The sequence below is a fragment of the Mytilus californianus genome, unplaced genomic scaffold, assembly GCF_021869535.1.
Source record: "Mytilus californianus isolate M0D057914Y unplaced genomic scaffold, xbMytCali1.0.p SCAF_4, whole genome shotgun sequence".
Classification (NCBI taxonomy): domain Eukaryota; kingdom Metazoa; phylum Mollusca; class Bivalvia; order Mytilida; family Mytilidae; genus Mytilus; species Mytilus californianus.
The window spans coordinates 49,540,000-49,567,761 of record NW_026262690.1 but is presented as its reverse complement, the minus strand read 5'-3'; the positions used below and the strand labels follow the sequence as shown (position 1 = coordinate 49,567,761).

General features: G+C 31.7%; 1 protein-coding gene across 1 annotated transcript in view; it reads left to right on the top strand.

Annotated features, from left to right (window-relative positions):
- Positions 1-22,108: 22,108 nt before the first annotated feature.
- The window catches only part of LOC127738199 (globin-3-like), a 44,588-nt gene continuing 38,934 nt past the window's right edge, over positions 22,109-27,762 (top strand). Inside the window, exon 1 of the mRNA XM_052249354.1 lies at positions 22,109-22,123. The gene's annotated coding sequence lies outside the window, so the exon portion shown is untranslated. The remainder of the gene's footprint in view (positions 22,124-27,762) is intronic.

The window sequence follows — 27,762 nt, the reverse complement described above, 5'->3', positions numbered from 1 at the left end:
GGTAGTTTATATAATTCGCCTGTCATACAAGTGAGAGGTTTAATTAGCTATAAAACCAGGTTTATTCTACCAATGTTTACATGAGGCAATGCCTGTACCAAGTCAGGAATATGACAGTTGTTTTTCATTCGTTTGAATAGACAAAGCACTATAACGTCGTTTGTAAGGACAATTATGTAATGTAGGTAATCACTACAGTGAAGGAAGATCCATTTCTTCATCTTTGGTTGAAATTCCAAAGGAACACAGAACAGACCTATGACTGTTCAGGATTTCTTGTTTTTTTGTAAGTGTCGAGGGAGTAAATATTGAGTTAACAAGTGAATTGTCAATACCTAATTACGTTATTTAGTCGTTTATTTAAATGTGATTTACACACAAAAACGATGTTGTTCGATGCTTTAACTGCGGGGAGAACAACATATGTCATGGAAGTAGGAAGGTGATTAGCAAACTTAGCGTCTTTGAAGATAGATGTAGCTCAAGGATTCATACACCCATGAGGGGGTTAATTCTATTTTTTTAACACCAACACAGTCTCCTATAAGACATATTTCTTATAAATACTTTTTTTTAAAGAAGAACGATAAGAAGTTAGCATTATCCTCTTTAAATTCACGTTCCGCTATAATGATTATGTCCTCTCACTTAAAATCCAAGGTTTGATAACTAAGTTGATCGCATGAATCTCCTTGAAATAAAGGATACATTGAAACAGTTGAGTCTGCTTCTTATCTGGACTCTACAGCTTGATATTGACGATGATTGTCGTTTGAGAACAAAACTTTATGATAAAAGATATGATTTTAATTTTCGCATTATGAATTCTCCATTTCTGTGTAGCAAAATTTCAGAAGCGCCTGCATATGTATAATATATATCCCAGTTGATTCTATATGAATGGGCTTGTGTTTCCTTACGCGATTTCCTTGATAAAGGGTTTCAGCATACAAAGATGTGATCGAATCAAGGTTTTCTAATAGTAAGGTTGATGTAATCTTTATGAAAGTTTTATGTATACCATCATAGTTTTGTTGACCGTTATGTAATATTTATCGATCGCAAATTACCAACACGAATATATTGCGCAAGTCGTAACCACAATCACCTGTCTTTATCCTCGATTGCAAGTTAAATTATAATCCTGGTACATTTGATAACTATTTACACCATTGGGTCGATGCCACTGCTGGTGGACGTTTCGTCCCCGAGGGTATCACCAGCCCAGTAGTCAGCACATCGGTGTTGACATGAATATCAATTATATGGTCATTTTTATATATTTCCTGTTACAAAACTTTGAATATTTCGAAAAACTAAGGATGTTCTTATCCCAGGAATAGATTACCTTAGTCGTATTTGGCACAACTTTTTGGAATTTTGGGTCCTCAATGCTCTTTAACTTTGTACTTGTTTGGCTTTATAACTATTTTGATCTGAGCGTCACTGATGAGTCTTATGTAGACGAAACGCGCGTCTGGCGTATTAAATTATAATCCTGGTACCTTTGATAACTATAATGACCGATTTTTTACTCTCCATGGCATGATTGCCACTGTTAAAGCACGAAATGATTATTCCTACGGAGCACTTGAGTTACCCCCTGGTTTTTTTTCCTGAAGGGGCCCATGTTGCTTTTGCCTTAGATGTAGAGTTGTTTTTGGGGCAAATTTGTATTTCATGAATGTTTGTTTCTAACGGTATGTGTTGCGTCTGTTGTAAATCCTGAAAAGCTGTGTTTCTTTTATTTCAAACCTTACATTAAATTTGATCAAGTTTTAAGGTTACTATTTTTGGTGTATCGGTGGCTTATTAATTGGTGATATCTTAGGCTTAGACAATAGACATTTACTATCTGGTACTGTATGGTGATGTCACCGGATATGACTCTTCAACATATTTTAGCGAGAGTAACGCGAATAAGTCAAGTATTGCGATCGGACCGTGCAGGCAATAAATATCATTCAACTTCAAAGTCTGTGAAAAATCTGTTGTATTATCAAAAGCCTGACCAAATAAGAAAAACTTTTTTGTCTAAATGATATTTATTCTCAATAATACTGAGTAGCTGTAAGATAAAGTTGACGGCAGGTGAATTTGGCTATTTCTTTAATACCCTTTTAAGTTTTATAGCTCTTCAGCTATTAAAGTATTTATACACCCTTGGCCTGTAAATGTTTGGGTAGGAACATTCCTGTTGAAGAGAAATTCAGAAAACCGTTTCGGACGCATCAAATTGTAGCTTTTAGTAGATAACGCAAAAACGCATTCCCTAAAAAGAAAACACAAATGGAAAATTCGACGGATTTCTTGTCTGTTTGCATTGTATGAGCAATCTTAAGTTAATATTGATTTCTTCAAAAGAACTTGTAATCCTAAGATGTCGCCAATTTATACACGCGACTTACTGTGAAATTAGCGGATGATTTTCCTGAATTGCATTTGTCCATTTCGGATTATGGATACAAATTGTATGTATGATTTTATATTGTTAAAATAATAATTCCAAGCACGAAAAGTACTACAAGTAATAAAAAAATGGCATCTTCATAAAATCCCTTTCCTGTTTTTCTTATGATATTTTAAGGGTGCGTATGGACAAAATTCGTGATGCAAAAAGTCGTGTTAGGTGTCGTTTCTTTATTTATTTTGTTATTTTTATTCGCATTGTGCCTCAGTGACTGATCTTCTTAAATGGTACTCTTTTCATCATTGACACTTTTAATTTGTCAGACATTGGAAAGGATCATTCAACATATGGAAGGTTTTAAGTCAAGTCTGTATGTTTAATGTAATATGAGCTAGAAGTATATACGGGCTCACGCGAATCTGTTTTTTTTTTTTTATTTTTCTAAAACATGAACATTTAAATTTATTACCAATTTTTTTCAGTGTATCATATATCAAAGATAACAGCAAGTTAAATACAGAACATATATCCAGTATATAAAACAAACCATTTAATTTAAGAACCGGAACAATTGGCTTCACTTATTGAAACTTTTAACCCATAGTACCTATTGTCTAATAGAAGAAGTCAACCAATGCAATATCTTGTAATTGAAGACAACAAATAGATATAGGAAGATGTGGTATGAGTGCCAACGAGACGACTCTCCATCCAAGTTACAATTTATAAAAGTAAACCATTATAGGTCAAGGTACGGCCTTCAACACGGAGCATTGGTTCACACCGAACAGCAATCTATAAAGGGCCCCAAAAAAATACTAGTGTAAAACCATTCAAACGGAAAAACCGACGGTCTAATCTATATAAAAACGAGAAACGAGAAGCACGTATGAACTACATAAACAGACGACAACTACTGTAATCAGATTCCTGACTTAGGACAGGTGCAAACATTTGCAGCGGGATTAAACGTTTTAATGGTACCAAACCTTCTCCCTTTTCTGAAACAATAGTATAACATCACAACATAGAAAAACACACTATAAAATATCAATTGGAAGTCTTAACTCAATCAAAAAACGTAAATTAACACACAATGAATGAATAAATTTGACCTGTGACACCTGAATGCAAATACACAGTTAATAAAAAATTACAAGGGATAAATAATTAAAGTCAAAAGTAAATAAACAGGTTAAAGTATGATTTCACTGTGAAATGTCAAACAATTTTTAGAAAATCATCACTTTTGAAGAAACCTGCGTCATATTATATACAGGTAAATGAAAATAATTTTGTAACATGAATTGTTAACATTCCATATCACGTAAACAGAAAAAAACTGTCATATTTCCGTGATGTTAACTACCTTACGGAAATAAGTTATCATTTAGGTAAGTATTATCTGTCAAACTAACTAAAACTGATAAACATGCATGCAACTGGCGTAAATAAACATCACAGCCAGTCTCGTGAAAAATGATAACCTTAGTTAGCCTTTGGATATATCAGAAGTACATGTATGTTATATGTGAGAATTGAATGATTGTGTTGTAATTGATATATTGCATTAATGTAAGATCCTTTAGAACTGTAAGTGTCATGCAATTATCAAACAATTGTTGCAGTTCATATTCTTTGATCATCTAAAACAGGGGCACATAATTGGGATACACTGAACAAAAAAATAATTTCTTCCAATAAATTGTTGACGAGAACAATTAATATATCCAATGCTTTAATCATTTTACAAAAATCGTCTTCATGTATAGTTTGTGAACATACTTCCGCATTCTTAGTCCATTAGGTAATGTTTTTTTGCAAAAGAATGTCCAACAATCATAAAAATATTTAAAATCGGAAGACAAATATGCCGTATAATAAATCCTCACTGTGAAATTTAGGTCAACAAACAACAATTAATATTCTTGCAAGCAATACTGTTGACTATTTCTTTAAAACGGAAATATCATTCTATATAAAACAACGTAGGAATTATGATATCTAGCAGTATAATTTATTTATTTCCTGCTATTTTTTATGAAACGAACAATAAAAATGTTAAAATAAATACCATAAAAACAATGTCATGTTATTACAATGAATAATTCCTGCAGTTTAAAATTTATGTATTATAGCATAAATAGCAAAATATATGGCTTTCGCATACAGCGTAATTACTTGTATTAGAATGTTTGGAAGTCCGTTAATATCCTTTTTGATCAATGCTCTAGTTATTTTTTTATATATTTGAATACCATACTCTTGGGGGAAAAATGGATATTTTCGGGGAGAAAATGGATATTTTCTGACTCATTTGGCTCACCACAAACAATATTTTTATACATTGTATAGTAATCACTTTTTTTGGCAACTTGGAGATAACTCCTTTAAAAAAGAGACGAAGGATACCAAAGGAACATTCAAACTCAGAAGTAACGAAAATAAACTGACAACACCATGGCTATAAAAGAAAAAGACAGATTAGACACACAACAGCACCCAAAACACAACATAAAAAACCAAAGACTGAGCAATACGAACCCCAACAAAATCTGGGGGTGATCTCAGGTGCTCCAGAAGAGTAAGCAGATCCTAAAGTTCCACCCAATAAAAGCAGGAAGTGAATTAATAAAGTACAAACAGCTGTCGCATACCTTTTTGGAATCACATATGGTTAAAAAATAGCAACAAGCTCTTCTGAATCAAGAGGAAATTTTTAAGAAATATATACATAGTAATCTTCCGTTTGATAAAAGTTTGTCAATTATAACTCTTAAATTAAAAATTAACGTACAGGTCAGATGTTTTAATGAACACTTGCGAATACAGGAAGGATTAAGAATTAGAGGTTGTAAGTGATACCCACTTTCCATATTTAATTGAATACCATATACGTTAATTTCGTTTAGGAAGAATTGCTCTTCAATTAAAACATAAAGATTGCTTTAAACCCCAATCAATGTTAAAGACTTTTATTTATTTACCAATCCGAGTAATCATACGTACACAATGTCAATATGATTTGGGACAGACACATACCTTTTATTTGGATCGAACTAGTTTTCGTGTACAATAACCTTCCTCTTTTATATCTGTTTCTCTTAATTCAACGGCTGCGATTCACTGAAAATTTCATCTATAACAAGGAAGCACGTTCTTGATCGACGCCAAAATGAATTTGTGCATTTAATCTGAAAATTACTCTGAAGGAAATAACTGAAACACTTTAGTTGTACTGTGAAGGAAATAACTGAAACACTTTAAATGTACTGTGAAGGAAATAACGGAAACACTTTAGTTGAAGCTAACGCCAGAGACTTCAAAACTACAGCACCCAATAACTTGTACATGTAAACTGTCCAAGTGATATAAATGCAAAATACTGAAAATGTACAAAATAATAGAAATACTTCAGTTCTCCCAAACTACTGTACTATTATACGATCCTTAATTTACTGTTCTAGATATGTTTTACAAATTTTCAGTATCAATCTTGTACTGTTATCATGAACTATAAAATAAAAAAAAGCTGTACGAAACTTTTTTAATGTTCTATTCTTGATTTTAACATTTAACCTAGTGTGTATTCGCATGGCGAATGATGCATGTATAGCGTGAGACGCTTACCCTGTTGACGAACCCGGTTTCGCCCCTTTTGTAATTTGTCCAATTCACTCCGTTTTTTGTTTGTTACCTTGATTTGTCTTTCTTAATGGATTAACGACATGTGAAAAGTAGTAAAAACTACTTTTGCCTTAATTCGTACTCTTTTTCAGTACTACAATCTTATTTCAAAAGTACGGTTAGTAACATTAAATTACTTAACAAGTACAACATAATTTTTGTACCTGTATAGGTCTACAAAATTAAAGTTCAGAACTGGGACGTCAAACAATAATTTTGCACTATAGTAGATTATATTTGCACAGAATAAGGTATATATTTTTCTCCGGATACCCGCAATAATCATTCGTCACAATATGAAGCTTTTTGTCGAGTGAGCGCAGCGAACGCGATCAAAAAGGCTTGTATTGTGTCAAGCAGCTGATATTTTTAAATTTTTCACAATATAGATATGCAGACAACCAGACAATCGATTTATCGGGTTGTATTTGCGTATTTTGCATGATAGAAACAAAAGTTTTTTTTGTTTCACCAGCAAACCGGAAGATGACGTGTCGGGTCAAACTTATCAACGTCGGTTCATATATAATGACGTCGGTGATATGTCCGGGTCAAAGTTATTTAGGCCGGGTCAACGTATTTGACGTTACAAAGCCGTGATATGCAATTTTATTAAAAGATGAGCAGAGTGATACAGACAGAGGGACGACCGATAACATATCTTTTAATGTAAATAAATTATTATAGACTACCATACCATATTTATGACAGAATCGAGCTAACTTAACGTTTTTCATTTGATAATTTTAATAAAAATTGGGATGTGAAGACTTAAAGGTGTCACACCGCAATTCAACCAATTACATTTAAAATTTAAGTAAACGTACCCCTACTCTGACGAACCGAAGTGCTTTTGATGTTGTTTAGCAAATGGAATTACGTGAATGAAACTTCTGCTGGACGAGAAATATATTTGATTTCGAGCCTAAATTAACTTGTTCATGAACTGTATTACAATTTTAAAATAGATGTGCTAAATAGTATGCTTATTTTAAAGAATTCAGAAAATCAGAGTGCTATTTTCAGTAGTGGGTGACTTCTCGAACGTCATGTGTCGCTACATGACTTCAAATATCAATTTGATTGAGAAGTGACATGTAGAAATTTCATAAATGCAAAATCCAGGATGTGAATGGGCTTCATGGAATGAAATTCGGAGAACTTTTAAAATTGAAAAAATATAGTTGAATATGTAGATATTTTGAATTTGTGGTGCGACACCTAAACCAATTATTAAGTAAATTTACCGGTTAGAGTAAAAACATAAACAGTACCTTTTATTTCAAATATGCTGAACTAACCAAACTAACACATTTTTGAAAAAAATAACATTTATTCTTTTTTGTAGACGTGCAACATTACACGCAACAAAACAATTCAGACTTCAATTTTTTACGTAAAAATGTGTCATTTAATCATTGAAATATTACGACATTTACACAATGCATAATATTACAATAAGTTCATCCTACTGGATTGGGAAATTCTAGAAAGTCCTTGAAAGAAAACATTTATCACTGCTTTTACGCTGACAACTAACAAACAAAACGGTTAAACCATCGTTCATGAACAACGAAAATCAGCAAATAACAAAAGAATCCATACACTCTGAAAATGACGTTTAAACATAAAAAACGCAATCCCGAGCATATATTAATTGATGTCATATTCATTTAAACCTTTATAGTGCGATTTAAAAATGGTTACAGTAAAATTCTACTTCATTCTGTTGATACATTTTCTACTGAATTTAGTGTTCCATTATAAGAACATGAAATATAGAGATGATTTTAATATACTTATATGTGAAGATTCATTGTGACGTCATTGATCATGTGACCGGCAATACACTGTAGTGTAACACCATTGATGATATCATCATGACCAGGAGTTGGTAGGGCTTTTGCGTGTCTACACTCAGTCAACATATCACAATCGGTAAAATTACAGAGCAGACGACTATTCTGGTATCTTTAAATCTAAGACCAAGAAAACACGTTGCTAATGAGTTGAGACACAGACGCGTTATATTGGTCATCCATTTCGTGATGGTTACTTTTAGCCTTACGTAGTGTTGATTTCAGTTGTTCTTCCTCATAACCCTGTTGGATCATATTTTTTCTGTAAGGAGCACACCCCTGTTTATGAAGTACGTTTAATATGAACATGCAGGAGCACAACGTATTAATTGGGATATAAAACGCCACAGGATGGGGCAGATGTTATGCCACTGATGAAAAATAGGAAGATGACAATCAGAAAGTTGAAATCATCACGTTTGTCATAGATTCTAGTTTGAAATCGTTCATAGTGTCTATATCGTAAACATCACGATATGAAGCAGACCTTCTAGTTTCGGTATTATCCGTAATCGCAAATTAACTGGGATATATGAGATGCAAGGACTCACTGAAATGTGGGTTATTGAGTGACAGGACATCATCAATATAAATTATCTGAAAGTGAAATTAAAGATCCTAGCTAGATGTTTTTTTCTTTTTGTCTTTGAAAAGGTTCTGTATGAATTCTGCTTCAGATGAGTACAAACACAAGTCGGTCAGTAGGGGGCACATTGGAATAAGAACTGTTTGCTAAAATATCGATCAACCAAACTCAACAATTGAAACAAACTTTCGATAAAAAAAAAAACCAGCATTTTGTGACATCATCTTCGGTGTTTTTGTTTTTTTGAGTCATTGCGGTTCATCATAAAGTAAGATTTTTCATTACCTAAAATAAGGCATTTATATCTATAATTCTCGTATATAAGGGTTGGATTCCCTAAAGTAAATGAAGACCAAGCTATGTGGACACTAAATTTATTTTCTAATCAATGCAAAATGAGAGCTCGAAACATTTGCTGCAAAACCCATTCTTTCTATCAAGATTAACATAAAAGCTTATACCTAATTACTTAAACCATGTTTCTCCCCATGTAAGGTTTCTATTTTGGCATAATACCTCATTACTATACTTTTTATTTCCTATCCAAATAACTTGTGTTTTAGAAAAATTAATATTTAAACCAGATATATTTCCCAACCAATCTAACTTATTTAATGCTTCATTCAAAGATTCTTCTTTACCATCTAAAATAAGAGATGTGTCATCAGTAAATTGTGAAAGTTTGTGCTGAACTTGAGTAACTGTAATGCTATTTATTTTATCATTATTTCGTATTTTTAGTGCTAATATCTCAGCACAGTGAATAAAAATATAAGGCGACAAGGGATTACCTTGTCTACAGCCTCGTTCTATAAAAAAAAAATTCTGATAGATGTCCTCCCTGATTAACAGCTGATTTAATATTGTTATAAAAAACTTTAATCCAATTAATTATTGATTCTCCAAAATTGAACAATTTCAGGACACTGGTTAAAAATTCCCAAGAAATCGAATCAAATGCCTTTTCGAAATCTATGAGCAATAAAAGTCCTGGAATATCTTTTTCCTCAGTAAATTGCATAATATCATAAATTAAACGAAGATTTTCTCCAATGTATCTCCCACTAATAAATCCAGTTTGATCGAAATCTATCAGTTTATCTAAAACTGTTTTAAAGCGTTTTGCTATTACTCCAGAGCTAATTTTATAAACTGTATTTAATAAAGATATAGGTTGCCAATGTTTTAAGAAATGTATAGGCTTATTTCCTTTTGGCAGGCATGAAATGATTCCTTGTTTTTGCGTAACAGATAGTTCACCAATCTCAGTACTGTAGTTCAAGGAGTCTACAACAAAAATTTTCAAATCTTTCCAAAAAAATGTAAAAAACTCTGTGGAGAAACCATCAGATCCTGGTGTTTTATTATTTTTACATATTTTTCAATATCAAACCACCTTCTTCAATTGTTATTTTACCTTCAAGATTATTTTTCTCATCATCAGTTAATTTTTTAAACTTTTATCTTTCAATCCTTCTTCAAGTATAGTGAATTGATCTCCCTTTGACTGATCTTTATTCTTATATAAATTTTCATGAAAAGATTTCACTTCTTTCAAAATATCTTTTTGTTTTGAAATTACATCTCCATTTTCTTTTTCTATTTTTGGTATTATCTAACTGTAATTTTTTTTAATTCTAGCCCACAAAAATAGCTAGTAGGTTTTTCACCCTCTTCTACATGTACCCATTGCATTTTTGATCGAATTATTTTCCCTTTAATTTTTCTTTTCTTATATTTTATAATTTATTCTTTTTATTTTCCAAAATCTGTATTGAACCTTCATCTACTTTTTCTTCCAAAGTTAGGATTTCATTTCTAAGATCTTTCTCTTCTTTTTCTATTTCTTTTTCTTTTTTCTTATAACTTGAATAAGATTTAGTTTTCCCTCTAATTTCCATCAACAATGTCTCAAGAAATAAGTGACTGTTAATATTAAAATGGAGATCTTCATTATTTATGTCTTCAATTCTATCTAGATTATAAACAGGTGTTACATATTGTTTTTTAACTTCTACTATTTTTTCTTTAACAATCCTTATATATTCTGGATCATACAATAATGAAATATTAAATTTCCACAATCCTCTACCTCGATCAAATGGATTAAATTCTAGATTTAATATTATAGTGTTATTAACTGGCTGTTTCTGTATTGGCCCTTTTATAGATTCGAGGTTAGCTGTATTGGACCCGAGACTCGCAGAGTCGAGGGCCAATACAGCTGATCGAGAATCTATAACAGGGCCAATACAGAAACAGCCAGTGCATAACACTTTTATTAAATGATTTTATTTTTTTTTAATTAGAATAAACTAAGAAACTTACCGTGAAGAAGATACATAATTTCATATCTGAACTTGTCTTTTCGCATTCACGTCCATGGATTTTTTGTCAACATTGTCAGATGTAATTTCTGATTTCTCGTCCAAGTACTTGATATAATGCTATTAAAATTCATTTTATCTAGGAAATATAAAGTAGCTGGGAAGAATAAATCAGACAGTTTAACTATTCTTACTCTTGGATCATCTGCGTTCTGATGATTGATCAACGGAAATGAAACAGTGTCATTAATCGAAAGTCATACTCGAAAAGGCTGTGAAATATTTCCGTTTCAAGACCTCAAGACGTCACAAAACACTGAACATCATTTAAACTTTTTATTTTATGATTTTAAGTTAAAAAAAATATAATACAAATGTTTTTTATGCATAACGATATGTCCAAAGTTAAGTAAGGCGTAAAAAAATTGAAACCGGAAGTGAACGTCCCGTATTAGCCCATGGGCCAATACGTCTTTTTTTCCGTATTGGCCCTGTCCGAAAAGCAATATTTACTCTTGATTTATATCGACAGGGCAACGTCATCAGTATTGAACACGCTGATTTATCCGTATTAGGGCTGATTTGCTCATATCATTTAATAAAACCATAGAATAATCCGAGCGATAGCAAAACATTAGTTTTCATTTAAAAAAGAACCGACCGTGCGAGACCCTCATTGGTAGTAAAGGTGGTTAACACCTAGTATTTAAAAAAAACGGGGGTTGCTATATTTGTCCAAGTGATGTACGATTTAAAAGATTGCAATTAAAAATAATTTTCATTATCCTTTTTCCGAGAAGAAAATAAATGAGTACTCATTAATAAAATACGGTCTTCGTTGAACTATCATTAGTTTTTTTTTTATTTCATAATGTCAAGATAAGATCCCAAGTGAAAATGATAAGTAAATATTTCCTCATACAAAAAAAATCATATCTATCAATATGTGTATCCTATGTCGCTTTATAGAAAGGAATTAAACCGGGTAGAAAGAATTCGGATATGTGTATATTACTGCGAGCTATAGAACGCATATGACAGGTAGGCATACACTAACTTTCAATGGCCATTCTTAAAAGAATTCAATATTTATTAATTGATCGAAATGTGTTAATCAACCTGACGGTAAATCGTAGAACCAAGATAGGATAAATCGCATATGCTAGACCAAAAATGTAATATAGTTAACTCCGATAAGTACCGATTATCAGGTTGTCTGCATATTGATATCGTAAAATATCAGCTGCGAGTCACAATATGAAGCTTTTTGTCGAGTGAGCGCAGCGAACGAGATCAAAAAGGCTTGTATTGTGTCAAGCAGCTGATATTTTTAATATTTTACAATATACAGACAACCAAATAATCGATTTATCGGGTTGTATTTGCGTATTTTGCATGATAGAAACGAAAGTTTTCTTTGTTTCACCAGCAAACCGGAAGATGACGTGTCGGGTCAAACCTATCAACGTCGGTTCATATATTATGACATCGGAGATATGTCCGGGTCAAAGTTATTAAGGCCGGGTCAACGTATTTGACGTTACAAAGCCGTGATATGCAATTTTATTAAGAGATGAGCAGAGTGATACAGACAGAGGGACGACCGATAACATATCTTTTAATGTAAATAAATTATTATAAACTACCATACCATATTTATGACAGAATCGAGCTAACTTAACATTTTTCATTTGATAATTTTAATAAAAATTGGGATGTGAAGACTTAAAGGTGTCACACCGCAATTCAACCAATTACATTTAAAATTTAAGTAAACGTACCCCTACTCTGACGAACCGAAGTGCTTTTGATGTTGTTTAGCAAATGGAATTACGTGAATGAAACTTCTGCTGGACGAGAAATATATTTGATTTCGAGCCTAAATTAACTTGTTCATGAACTGTATTACAATTTTAAAATAGATGTGCTAAATAGTATGCTTATTTTAAAGAATTCAGAAAATCAGAGTGCTATTTTCAGTAGTGGGTGACTTCTCGAACGTCATGTGTCGCTACATGACTTCAAATATCAATTTGATTGAGAAGTGACATGTAGAAATTTCATAAATGCAAAATCCAGGATGTGAATGGGCTTCATGAAATAAAAATTCAGAGAACTTTTAAAATTGAAAAAAAATAGTTGAATATGTAGATATTTTGAATTTGTGGTGCGACACCTAAACCAATTATTAAGTAAATTTACCGGTTAGAGTAAAAACATAAACAGTACCTTTTGTTTCAAATATGCTGAACTAACCAAACTAACACATTTTTGAAAAAATTTAACATTTATTCTTTTTAGTAGACGTGCAACATTACACGCAACAAAACAATTCAGACTTCAATTTTTTACGTAAAAATGTGCCATTTAATCATTGAATGATATAGTATTAATAATTCATTTTCTATGGTCATGTATTTCATGGTTTCGTTTGATTAATTGTGTAAAATATTAACGAGATGGAGGAATTCCATTAAGATCTGCTTAGTTTGTTTCGAATCCTATCATGATGTAATAAGTACTTGCAATATACGACATTTACACAATGCATAATATTACAATAAGTTCATCCTACTGGATTGGGAAATTCTAGAAAGTCCTTGAAAGAAAACATTTATCACTGCTTTTACGCTGACAACTAACAAACAAAACGGTTAAACCATCGTTCATGAACAACGAAAATCAGCAAATGACAAAAGAATCCATACACTCTGAAGATGACGTTTAAACATAAAACGCAATCCCGAGCATATATTAATTGATGTCATATTCATTTAAACCTTTATAGTGCGATTTAAAAATGGTTACAGTAAAATTCTACTTCATTCTGTTGATACATTTTCTACTGAATTTGGTGTTCCATTATAAGAACATGAAATATAGAGATGACTTTAATATACTTATATGTGAAGATTCATTGTGACGTCATTGATCATGTGACCGGCAATACACTGTAGTGTAACACCATTGATGATATCATCATGGCCAGGAGTTGGTAGGGCTTTTGCGTGTCTACACTTAGTCAACATATCACAATCGGTAAAATTACAGAGCAGACGACTATTCTGGTATCTATAAATCTAAGACCAACAAAACACGTTGCTAATGAGTTGAGACACAGACGCGTTATATTGGTCATCCATTTCGTGATGGTTACTTTTAGCCTTACGTAGTGTTGATTTCAGTTGTTCTTCCTCATAACCCTGTTGGATCATATTTTTTCTGTAAGGAGCACACCCCTGTTTATGAAGTACGTTTAATATGAACATGCAGGAGCACAACGTATTAATTGGGATATAAAACGCCACAGGATGGGGCAGATGTTATGCCACTGATGAAAAATAGGAAGATGACAATCAGAAAGTTGAAATCATCACGTTTGTCATAGATTCTAGTTTGAAATCGTTCATAGTGTCCAAATCGTAAACATCACGATATGAAGCAGACCTTCTAGTTTCGGTATTATCCGTAATCGCAAATTAACTGGGATATATGAGATGCAAGGACTCACTGAAATGTGGGTTATTGAGTGACAGGACATCATCAATATAAATTATCTGAAAGTGAAATTAAAGATCCTAGCTAGATGTTTTTTTCTTTTTGTCTTTGAAAAGGTTCTGTATGAATTCTGCTTCAGATGAGTACAAACACAAGTCGGTCAGTAGGGGGCACATTGGAATAAGAACTGTTTGCTAAAATATCGATCAACCAAACTCAACAATTGAAACATACTTTCGATTAAAAAAAATCCAGCATTTTGTGACATCATCTTCGGTGTTTTTGTTTTTTTGAGTCATTGTGGTTCATCATAAAGTAAGATTTTTCATTACCTAAAATAAGGCATTTATATCTATAATTCTCGTATATAAGGGTTGGATTCCCTAAAGTAAATGAAGACCAAGTTATGTGGACACTAAATTTATTTTCTAATCAATGCAAAATGAGTGCTCGAAACATTTGCTGCAAAACCCATTCTTTCTATCAAGATTAACATAAAAGCTTATACCTGATAACTTAAACCATGTTTCTCCCCATGTAAGGTTTCTATTTTGGCATAATACCTCATTACTATACTTTTTATTTCCTATCCAAATAACTTGTGTTTTAGAAAAATTAATATTTAAACCAGATATATTTCCCAACCAATCTAACTTATTTAATGCTTCATTCAAAGATTCTTCTTTACCATCTAAAATTAGAGATTTAAGCAGCAGCATCAAGAACAATTTTACTGTCTCTAGCTCCAACCTCCATTCAAACACTGTTAACAATAACATCACCACCTACTCAACACTTTTGGAATCAAGGAAATCTTATACTTCCTAGGTCTGGAGATACAACAGTTTTTCATCGCCCTAAAAATCAAGAAAACTCTCATAATTTTTAAATTAACTAACTTTATTGATATTAAAGTATAATTGGAAAAGTGGAGTTTAATTTCAAATTTAACTCACTAAACAAAGTGACAAAGTTATCTCCTTTAAAACAAGAAAGGGAAAGCGGGAAACACCATGGGTACTCACCTTAAAATCCATCAAGTTTCCAAGCATGAATGCAATCCTTAAAAGAAAACACCCAAAGCCAAATTTTCCAACTGAACTTCTGAGATCATACAGACCTTGTACCTGTTCTCTTTGCAATCCAACATTAAAAGGCTGGTGAAAAAAAAACCATAACCGGAATTTGAACCTATACGTCTTGTAAGAACGATGATTTATAGTCATGCAGGCAAAACAATTATTCTTCAGTTGGCAGCCGCCACAAGTATACCATATAAATGGAAATGATAAAGAATCATTTGTAGTTGCATATATTACAACTGAATTATGTTCATAAAAGGACTTTTTTCGTATATGATAAAGCTATGGAAATTCGCAAAACATTAGTTTATAACTTCCAATTTACAACATAATATACATAAATATAATAGCAATATATAATGTATAAATCTATTGATATTATCTAATCAATACATCTTTCTAAGAATGCATTTTTTTTTCAAATACACAAATATAAGATAGAGAGTAAAGCAGTCTGAACACCAGAGAGAGAGAGAGAGAGAGAGAGAGAGAGAGAGAGTGAAAGAGAATAGTGTGGTGAGTTTTCAACACAATTCATCTAGACATTGAATTTTACTTCAGTATAATAAATCCAGCATTTTCATTTATAACATTAAATTTAAAGTATATACTTAACTAAGTAATCTATCAAAAATATTCCATTCTCTGAGAAACTGATATTCACATTTGTTTTTCATAGCAATATTTTTATCAACTGTATACACATATTTCATCTTCTCTTTTACTGAGTTTATTGACAGGTTTTTTTTTAAAAAACATCTGGTATCATAAACATATTGCTTTATGATAAGAAAAAGAGTATTTTCTGCATTGCCTTTTGATATTTTTGCAATGTTACCAAACAAAAAAACTTCTTTAGTAAAAAGTACACTAATTCCATTGGTCAGAAACCAGTTTTCAATCTGTTCTAATAATATCTGTGTATGTTCACATTCCCAAAATAAATGTTCTATTCTCTATTGCAAAATGTACAATTTGGATTATCATAAATCTTAATTTTATGAAGAAAATTGTTTGTATCTTAAGATTCGATGATTGAATCTATACTGTAGCCACTGTAACTTAGTATTTTTTGTGACAACAAATGGCAGTCTATAAATTTTTTTCCAATGATTTTGATCAAAGCCAAATATTTCAGTCCATCTAAAATGACTAGTGGGAACACTTTTATTTTTATTTAAAACAATATACATATCTTTAGATCCTTTTGAACTTTAAATTTCAACAAGTCTTTTAATAGCAGATGGAATTAAAGTTATCCCCGGCTTAGTATATTTCTAGGATTCTGATTGGTTAACGCACGTCGTTACAAAACCCATAGCCCCTGGGTGTTGCTAACCCATATCCCCGGACGTTGCTACCCATTACATCGGGGAATTTCACGCGCGTTTTCCTTAGTTCCATGGTTGTTCCTTATGAAATATCGAATTCTGTAGATTTTCCATGATGTCTGTATAATTAAATATTTAATCCACTAACGATTTTATCTTATTATATCGATTATTTGCACTCATTTTAGTAAATGCATCACTATGCAGCCACATTGTCAATGAATGGTACTACTGACCTAGCTATGCAAATGACCCACGTTGACGTCACACCGTTTATGATGTAACTCTCACAACATTGCGCGCCAAATTCGACCCATTTCAGTTTCTCTGTCTCTAGTTTAAAAACGTCTTATATTTGTTTACCTGTAGGGTTCTACCAAAGTTAAAAATTTGTCAAATTCCCAAATTTCAATAAAAGATATTTAAAAAATGAAAAAAACGTTGCGATTTTTTTCCCACAAATGATTTTGATGCTTGATGTACAGCAGATATAATACTATTATATCTCATGAAATTCACATTTATCTGATACATTTCTTCTAATTTTTGAAGAGAGAAAAAAGTCCCATCTTCATTTACAATATCATTTATAAATCTTATACCATTTTCAAACCAATCTTTATAAAAAATAGGTTTATTTTCTACCTTTATATTATTGTTAAGCCAGATTGGACTAGCAAGAAAGCATTCCCAACTGTCATATTCATCTTTTTCTCTGAGAAGTTGCCATGCTTTCAGAACATCTTGCCAAAATTTATTTTTGATATTTTGTTGTTATTTTTGTATATAAACACTTCCAAAACCATAAAATTTTTCAAGGTCTACATGAACATTTGACAAAAAAACATTCTGCCATTTGTTGTCTGTTTTAAATAATCTCCTTAGCCATGTACACTTCAGACCTAAAATAAATGCATTTATCATTTATCATTTTGAGTCCACTATCTTCAATATCATTTTGTAAAACATCTCTCTTTATTCTATCAATTGGTGAACTCCATATAAAATGGTACATAAGTTCAATAACATTTTTTAAAATATCTTCACTTGGATTTGGTAAAGATATAAACAAATGATTTAACATAGGCAATATCAATGTCTTTACCACAGTAATTCTACCAATAACAGTAAGATTTCGGTTTGACCATTATTTAATTACACATTTTATTTGTACAATTTTTTCATCATAATTAGTTTTTACAGTTCTATCAAGATTAACATCAAAGCTCATACCTAACAACTTAAACCATGTTTCTCCCCATGTAAGGTTTCTATTTTGGCATAATACCTCATTACTATACTTTTTTATTTCCTATCCAAATAACTTGTGTTTTAGAAAAATTAATATTTAAACCAGATATATTTCCCAACCAATCTAACTTATTTAATGCTTCATTCAAAGATTCTTCTTTACCATCTAAAATAAGAGATGTGTCATCAGCAAATTGTGAAAGTTTGTGCTGAACTTGAGTAACTGTAATGCCATTTATTTTATCATTATTTCGTATTTTAGTGCTAATATCTCAGCACAGTGAATAAAAATATAAGGCGACAAGGGATTACCTTGTCTACAGCCTCGTTCTATAAAAAAAAAATTCTGATAGATGTCCTCCCTGATTAACAGCTGATTTAATATTGTTATAAAAAACTTTAATCCAATTAATTATTGATTCTCCAAAATTGAACAATTTCAGGACACTGGTTAAAAATTCCCAAGAAATCGAATCAAATGCCTTTTCGAAATCTATGAGCAATAAAAGTCCTGGAATATCTTTTTCCTCAGTAAATTGCATAATATCATAAATTAAACGAAGATTTTCTCCAATGTATCTCCCACTAATAAATCCAGTTTGATCGAAATCTATCAGTTTATCTAAAACTGTTTTAAAGCGTTTTGCTATTACTCCAGAGCTAATTTTATAAACTGTATTTAATAAAGATATAGGTTGCCAATTTTTTAATGCATGTTATGATTCCTTGTTTTTGCGTAACAGATAGTTTACCAATCTCAGTACTGTAGTTCAAGGAGTCTACAACATAAGTTTTCAAATCTTTCCAAAAAATTTTAAAAAACTCTGTGGAGAAACCATCAGATCCTGGTGTTTTATTATTTTTCATATTTTTCAATATCAAACCACCTTCTTCAATTGTTATTTTACCTTCAAGATTATTTTTCTCATCATCAGTTAATTTTTTAAACTTTATATCTTTCAATCCTTCTTCAAAATTACTGAATTTATCTCCCTTTGACTGATCTTTATTCTTATATAAATTTTCATGAAAAGATTTCACTTCTTTCAAAATATCTTTTTGTTTTGAAATTACATCTCAATTTTCTTTTTCTACTTTTGGTATTATCTAACTGTAATTTTTTTTTATTCTAGCCCACAAAAATAGCTAGTAGGTTTTTCACCCTCTTCTACTTGTACCCATTGCATTTTTGATCGAATTATTTTCCCTTTAATTTTTTCTTTTCTTATATTTTATAATTTATACTTTTTATTTCCAAAATCTGTATTGAACCTTCATCTACTTTTTCTTCCAAAGTTAGGATTTCATTTCTAAGATCTTTGTCTTGTTTTTCTTTTTTTTTTTCTTATAACTTGAATAAGATTTAGTTTTCCCTCTAATTTCCATCAACAATGTCTCAAGAAATAAGTGACTGTTAATATTAAAACGGAAATCTTCATTATTTATGTCTTCAATTCTATCTAGATTATAAACAGGTGTTATATATTGTTTTTTAACTTCTACTATTTTTTCTTTAACAATCCTTATATATTCTGGATCATACAATAATGAATGATTAAATTTCCACAATCCTCTACCTCGATCAAATGGATTAAATTCTAGATTTAATATTATAGTGTTATTAACTGGCTGTTTCTGTATTGGCCCTGTTATAGATAGATTCGAGGTTAGCTGTATTGGACCCGAGACTCGCAGAGTCGAGGGCCAATACAGCTGATCGAGAATCTATAACAGGGCCAATACAGAAACAGCCAGTGCATAACACTTTTATTAAATGATTTTAATTTTTTTAATTAGAATAAACTAAGAAACTTACCGTGAAGAAGATACATAATTTCATATCTGAACTTGTCTTTTCGCATTCACGTCCATGGATTTTTTGTCAACATTGTCAGATGTAATTTCTGATTTCTCGTCCAAGTACTTGATATTATGCTATTACAATTCATTTTATCTAGCAAATATAAAGTAGCTGGGAATAATAAATCAGACAGTTTAACTATTCTTACTCTTGGATCATCTGCGTTCTGATGATTGATCAACGGAAATGAAACAGTGTCAATAATCGAAAGTCGTACTCGAAAAGGCTGTGAAATATTTCCGTTTCAAGACTTCAAGACGTCACAAAACACTGAACATCATTTAAACTTTTTATTTTATGATTTTAAGTTAAAAAAAATATAATACAAATGTTTTTTATGCATAACGATATGTCCAAAGTTAAGTAAGGCGTAAAAAAATTGAAACCGGAAGTGAACGTCCCGTATTAGCCCATGGGCCAATACGTCTTTTTTTTCCGTATTGGCCCTGTCCGAAAAGCAATATTTACTCTTGATTTATATCGACAGGGCAACGTCATCAGTATTGAACATGCTGATTTATCCGTATTAGGGATGATTTTCTCATATCATTTAATACAAGAGTGCACACGCTGAAATGTCTCGCCTTCTTTACTTCTTCTTTATGTTGATAGTCCTAAATATAAAGCTTTATTACAACTGTCACATAAACTTAACATTAACCAAGTAAACTAAACATTGACCAATGAACCATGAAAATGAGATCAAGGTCAGATGAACCATGCTAGGCAGGCATGTACAGCTAACAATTCTTCCATACAACAAATATAGTTGACCTATTGCTTATAGTTTAAGAAAAACAGACCAAAACACAAAAACTTAACACTGAGCAATGAACCTTGAAAATGAGGTGAAGGTCAAATAAAACCTGCGTGACTGACATATAGATCATAAAATATTTCCATACAACAAATATAGTTGAACTATTGCATATAGTATTAGAAAAAAAGACCAAAACTCAAAAACTTAACTTTGACCACTGAACCATGCAAATGAGGTCAAGGTCAGATGACACCTGCCCGCTAGACATGTACACCTTACAATCATTCCATACACCAAATATAGTAGACCTATTGCATACAGTATAAGAAAAACAGACCAAAACACAAAAACTTATTTATAACCACTGAACCATGAAAATGAGGTCAAGGTCAGATGACACCTGCCCGCTAGACATGTACACCTTACAATCATTCCATACACCAAATATAGTAGACCTATTGCATACAGTATAAGAAAAACAGACCAAAACACAAAAACTTAACTATAACCACTGAACCATGAAAATGAGGTCAAGGTCAGATGACACCTGCCAGTTGGACATGTACACCTTACAGTCCTTCCATATACCGAATATACTAGACCTATTGCTTATAGTATCTGAGATATGGACTTGACCACTAAAATTTAACCTTGTTCACTGATCCATGAAATGAGGTCGAGTTCAAGTGAAAACTATCTGACGGGCATAAGGACCTTGCAAGGTACGCACATACCAAATATAGTTATCCTATTACTTATAATAAGAGAGAATTTAACATTACGAAAAATACTAACTTTTTTTTCAAGTAGTCACTGAACCATGAAAATGAGGTCAAGGACATTGGACATGTGACTAACGGAAACTTCGTAACATGAGGCATCCATATACAAAGTATGAAGCATCCAGATCTTCCAGCTTCTAAAATATAAAGCTTTTAAGAAGTTAGCTAACGCCGCCGCCGCCGCCGCCGCCGCTGGATCACTCTCCCTATGTCGAGCTTTCTGCGACAAAAGTCGCAGGCTCGACAAAAACCATAGAATGATCCGAGCGATAGCAAAACATTAGTTTTCATTTAAAAAAAAAACGACCGTGCGAGACCCTCATTGGTAGTAAAGGTGGTTAACACCTAGTATTTTAAAAAAACGGGGGTTGCTATATTTGTCCAATGATGTACGATTTAAAAGATTGCAATTAAAAATAATTTTCATAATCCTTTTTCCGAGAAGAAAAGAAATGAGTACTCATTAATAAAATACAGTCTTCGTTGAACTATCGTTAGTTTTGTTTATATTTCATAATGTCAAGATAAGATCCCAAGTGAAAATGATAAGTAAATATTTCCTCATACAAAAAAATCATATCTATCAATATGTGTATCCTATGTCGCTTTATAGAAAGGAATTAAACCGGGTAGAAAGAATTCGGATATGTGTATAATTATTACTGCGAGCTATAGAATGCATATGACAGGTAGGCATACACTAACTTTCAATGGCCATTCTTAAAAGAATTCAATATCTATTAGTTGATCGAAATGTGTTAATCAGACAGACGGTAAATCAAAAAAGAAAAAAAGAAAAAAAATTGATAAAATGTTGACATTTTGAAATCTTTAGAGTTGTACACTTTTAGGCAGGATGACCCAAATACAAGAGATAGCTCAATTCTGCGTCCTTCTTGTTTACAGGGCTTTCATATGTGTCACTGAAGAATAAAAGGATTATAACTAAAAAAAGACGTTTAGAACTTTTTTTTATCGATTTATACTCATTGCAAGTGGTATGACCAATTTCAATTGTATTGTTTTGTTTTTTAATTTACGAAGCCTAAATCGGAGTTTATGAAACCTAGTGAAACTTAGATATAGAAGGGGCTTAAAACAACAAATATACATTTGAATAGTGTTTTCACAACTTTACATATTGATATTTAGCGTGTTTTTTCTGTATATATTGCTGCGTGTGTGTTTAATCTCTAAATCCATTTTTTTTTAAATGAATATAAAATAATTGATGATGATGATGATGATGAGGAGGAGGAGGAGGAGGAGGAGGAGGAGGAGGAGGAGGAGGGGGGCTGTACTTTTTTTTAACGCCAAGCGGCATTTTAAAAGCATATTCAGGACGAGAACATGTTAATGTAATATGAATATTAACCCTGAATTGTTCTAGACCGACTATCTGAGGTTTTTAAAAGTTTTGTTCACAAGGTAACAGTCCACAGGAAGACATGTCATCCTACCCGGAAATCATTATTCTGATCATTCTTTGCTCTTACTCCTTAATGCCGAGTGTTTCGCAGAGAAGCAGCAAATACCAGGTTTGACCTGGCCTGTGTTCGAACCTTATGTATTTTGTTCAAAGCTTTATAAAATTATTCTAAAATTACATGTATTGTAGTCTTGAATAAACAAGAAAAACAGGATACGGGGAGATAACTCTAATGTTGAAAAGTGTTCGGTTAAAAAGGGTGAGATCCAAAAACGCAATAACTGTTCGATATAAAATATCTTATCGACATGTTGCGAAAAAAAAGCAACACTTGACAAGTGGTAGAAGAAAAAATTAGTATTCAGAACAAAATCTAAAGGTCTTCCCACGGAAAGGTGGAAACACCTTATTATATAAAACACGGAAGGACAAACATTAAAATAGGTCATCTACAAATGTCTTGGTGAGCATATTTTTTACAATTCTGAAGTGAAAAAAATATATCTAGATTACAATAATGATTACATGTTGGTTATCGATCGAGCTGGGTTAATAAATTTTGATCATGGAAACCTAGTTCAAATTAATATTAAATTACCAGCCTTTCCCTCGAAATAAACATGATTGGGTGCTCCCAGTGTATTTACATACAGAACTACGAAAAGTTTGTTTCTTCCAAAATATATCTTTATTGGAAAAGTAAACAACAACTATTAAAACTAAAGCTGAAATTGCTGAAATTCTTATTACAACAAAACTATCTCAATGATCTGAAGTTCAAGAGCTCTGAATTATGATGATTAGGATGTTGACGTTTATTTTATAAAATTGTGACCGCACCTGATGTTTGCGGCACACAATTACTAAAAATAGAATGTGTCATCCCTCCTTTCCTATGATATCTAACATGAGTTTCAAATGTACGAACCTGTATTACGATACACTGAAATATCGAAAAATATCATTCTACTCTAGACACTGTACAAATTTTACAAATTGAGTATACCCTTCTCTAGTCTACAGGACTAATTTCCCATGCTTTAATTAGATAATGGTATTTTCATAACTTGAAAGGTCATGCCGGAATAATTGAAACTGATATTCACAGTTCAGTTGATTTTTTTTTTTGAATCGTTGCGGATATTCGAATTTCATCCGGTCGTTTTCAGACTACTTTGCCTAAATTCGTGTGTTCTTGACTTCCTCAATTAAAGAGTCAGTTAAATCACCATAACATAACAATAATAAATTCGAATTATTAAAGCATGACGTCATCCATATTTGTATAGTTCGTGTATTTCTGTATATATTGCTGCGTGTGTATTTAATCTCTAAATCCATTTTTTTTTTAATGAATATAAAAAAAAATCGATACTGTGCATAAAAATTACACGATTTCCTTCCTGTAACAAGTGAAATGATTACTTTTTCCTCCGTATTGTTTTCCTTATCGATAACTGAGCTACCGACATATTTTGTTGTCTCAACCACTTCAATACAGCTTACTGATACGTTTTAGTTAAATTGTCTAATACAGAGGAATCTTTTTAATATGAATCATGTTAATTAACGTTAACCTATAGCTGTACAATGGAGCATATGGGAATGCAACCCGAGTATAAATTTCAGTAACCGAAAATATACCATAGCTATTTATGCATAATTTTCACAACTATGCCATGGTTTTGTTACATCTGGACTTCGAAAAGAAAGAAAGAAAAAAAGAAAGAAAGCAAGACTTGGTCGCTGCTTGCTGAATTTTTAGACACAGGAACAACAGAGTCAGCGCGGGGGCACTAAGCTAAACTGTCCGCTTTACACCAACAAATATAAATGAATGCCTACGGTGGGATCGAACCCACGTACGCCAACTCCGTTGTCCTACATTTTTTAATGAATAAACTAGAATGTTCGCTTCCAGAACAAAGTAAACAAAAAAAAACAAAAATCAACAAAAATAAACAAATAAATAAAAAAATATATATATTTAAGGAAATATGTTTTTACATTGAGCAAAAAAACTATAAATGTGTTATGGGTTATATATATATTATACTGGATTGATTTATTGATTGATTGTTGGTTACTTAACGTCTTATAATTGCCAATGTTACAACTATCCATTAGAGACTAAAGGACAAGGATATGAACAACTACAGGTCACAATACATCCTTCAACAATGTGCAAAACCCATGTCGTATAGTGCTATAAAAGCCCCCAACATGGCTAAATGTAAAACAACTCAAAAGAGAAAAACAACACATTATGCTGAACAAGAAAAACACATAAAAATACAAATAAGAAGATGTGGTATGAGTGCCAATGAGACAACTATCCATCCAAGTCACAATGTGTAAAAAGTAAACAATTATAGGTCAAAGTACGGCCTTCAACACGGAGCCTTGGATCACACCGAAACAGCAAGCTATAAAGGGCCCCAAAAAGTCTAATGCAAAACAATTCAAACAGGAAAACCAACGGTCTAATCTATACAAAAAACGAGAAACGAGAAACACTTATGAACCACTCCAACAAACGACAACATAAAACCCATTTACCCAGAAGTCCCTTCACATATGTATTTGTTACTAATTTTAAATTAGATGAAAATTAATACATCTATTAAACGTTCTAAGCAATTCTCTGATTGTAACTAACACAGTGAATGTCGAATATGCATTGTGTGTAACCATACAGGGAAAAAAAAACTAAGAACAAGGCATTTATTTTCCTGAATTAGTAAAAAACTTAAGTTTATAACAATTAATTGAAATTGAATATAATCAATAATGGTCACTGCTGAAGTTATGACTATTGAGCTGATAATAAACTGATTAATGATGAACTGAAGATGAATCATGTGTTCGCAGAAGTCAAATTTTACATTTTAATTTTTGCAAGAATTTTTTGTTCTAATTTAGTGTTCATTTGTTACAATGTAGGTTATAAAATAGATATGTAGAATGATGATAAAATAAATAACACAATGCTACAAACTGGATTTGTTTGTTAGCAAGATGGAAAACAAGTCCTGAACAAAAATCTGATTATGTTAGTTGGTGAAAAAAAATTCAGAGTGGCGAAAGAGGTGGCGAAAAAAAGAAATTGATCCAGGGAACCCTGGGTAAATGATCACCAACTTTAAACATTAGAGCGCTGATATAACCCTTACTATTTTGCATTAGATGGTGCATATTTCTCATGTTTTTGTACATATTCTAGACTATGTAACTATAGGATGAATTAATTTTTTTCTCATTATTGAAGATGAATATATTTCTGTACTGTCTTTGAAAATAACTGGATTATACAAGAATATGATTTAAGAATAATACTTTTAATATAAGAATAAGGAGATGTGATATGATGGCATATAAGAAAACTATTCACCCGAGTTCAAATCACGAAGACAAAAGCAACCATAGGTCACGGTACGTCCTTCAACATTGAGAAAAAAACCCATACTCGTATAGCCATCTATAAAATGCCCTTACATGAAACACGTGAAACAATTAAAACGAGAAAACCTACGGCCTTATTTATACAAGACAGTTTAAGTCCACTTAATGTCATTTGTGTATTATCAATTTGGTGTCTAAGTTTATTGATAAAATATATGATGCTTAATAAAAATTTCCATTTTAATTTCAACATGTTTACATATTCAAGATCAATTTCCTATAGATTAAACTTAATTGTGAATATCCTTTTTTAATATTTACTTTCTGATAAAAGAACATATTTATTTAGCTATAAACTCATTAAAATTTTAATATTTAACATTGATTTCGTTTAATACACAGTAAAAATCGAGCTTAGAAAACTAAACACTTGTATTACATGTTTAGTACTAAACGTGTTTAGGGTTATGTTTAATATCTAAACACATTTCTAAGTAAGCACATTGAATGTAAATAGATATAAGAAGATGTGGTATGAGTGCCAATGAGACAACTCTCCATCCAAGTAAAAATTTATAAAAGTAAACCATTATAGGTCACAGTACGGTCTTCAACACGGAGCCTTGGCTCACACCGAACAGTAAGCTATAAAGGGCCCCAAAAAATTACTAGTGTAAAACCATTCAAACGGGAAAACCAACGGTCTAATCTATATAAAAAACGAGAAACGAGAAACACTTATGAACCACATCAACAAACGACAACTACTGAACATCAGATTCCTGACTTAGGACAGGTGCAAACAAATGCCTTGAATATAAACACATGTCTTGAATATAAACACTTTTAAATGTGTTTCGGAATTAAAGTGTTCAGGATTTAAATACTAATTTCTAAGCTGAACAAAAGCCTAAACACAACCCTGAACACTTTCTGCAATCTAAACATGTTTAGATCTAGACGTGTTTCAAAAAAGGAACAAAAAATATGTTTAGAATTGTGTTTAGCATCTAACCACCATTTTTCCAGTGTAGTATAAGATCTATACATGTAAAATTACTCCACCTTTGTTACTGTTGATCTTTAATTTTACTCCTTTCCAATATCTTGGAGTAAAATATCTAGATTATTAAAGTTTATTAACCAACTGAGTAAATTATTGCTCAAATGTCCAGTTTTAACAAAAATTGAAAAATTTCCTATTACAACCAACAGGGCATTATTGCCGGACCATCGTGGATAAAGCCAGTCATTGTGAAACAAAACAAAATTTTAAAAGGGCTAACTGTTTCCAGGGATCACTCTACTCAATTGAGTAATCATCGATCACAGAAAATCAACATCGCAAATATCTTTCATCTCAACATTGTTTAAATTGTAGTTCTATTGGTACAAAACGTTTAAAAGTATGAATGTTTGAACAACAAAAAATGATAATGATTGGTTTTATCCATAATGGTCCCGTAATAATGCTTTTTTTGCTATAATAGGCACTGT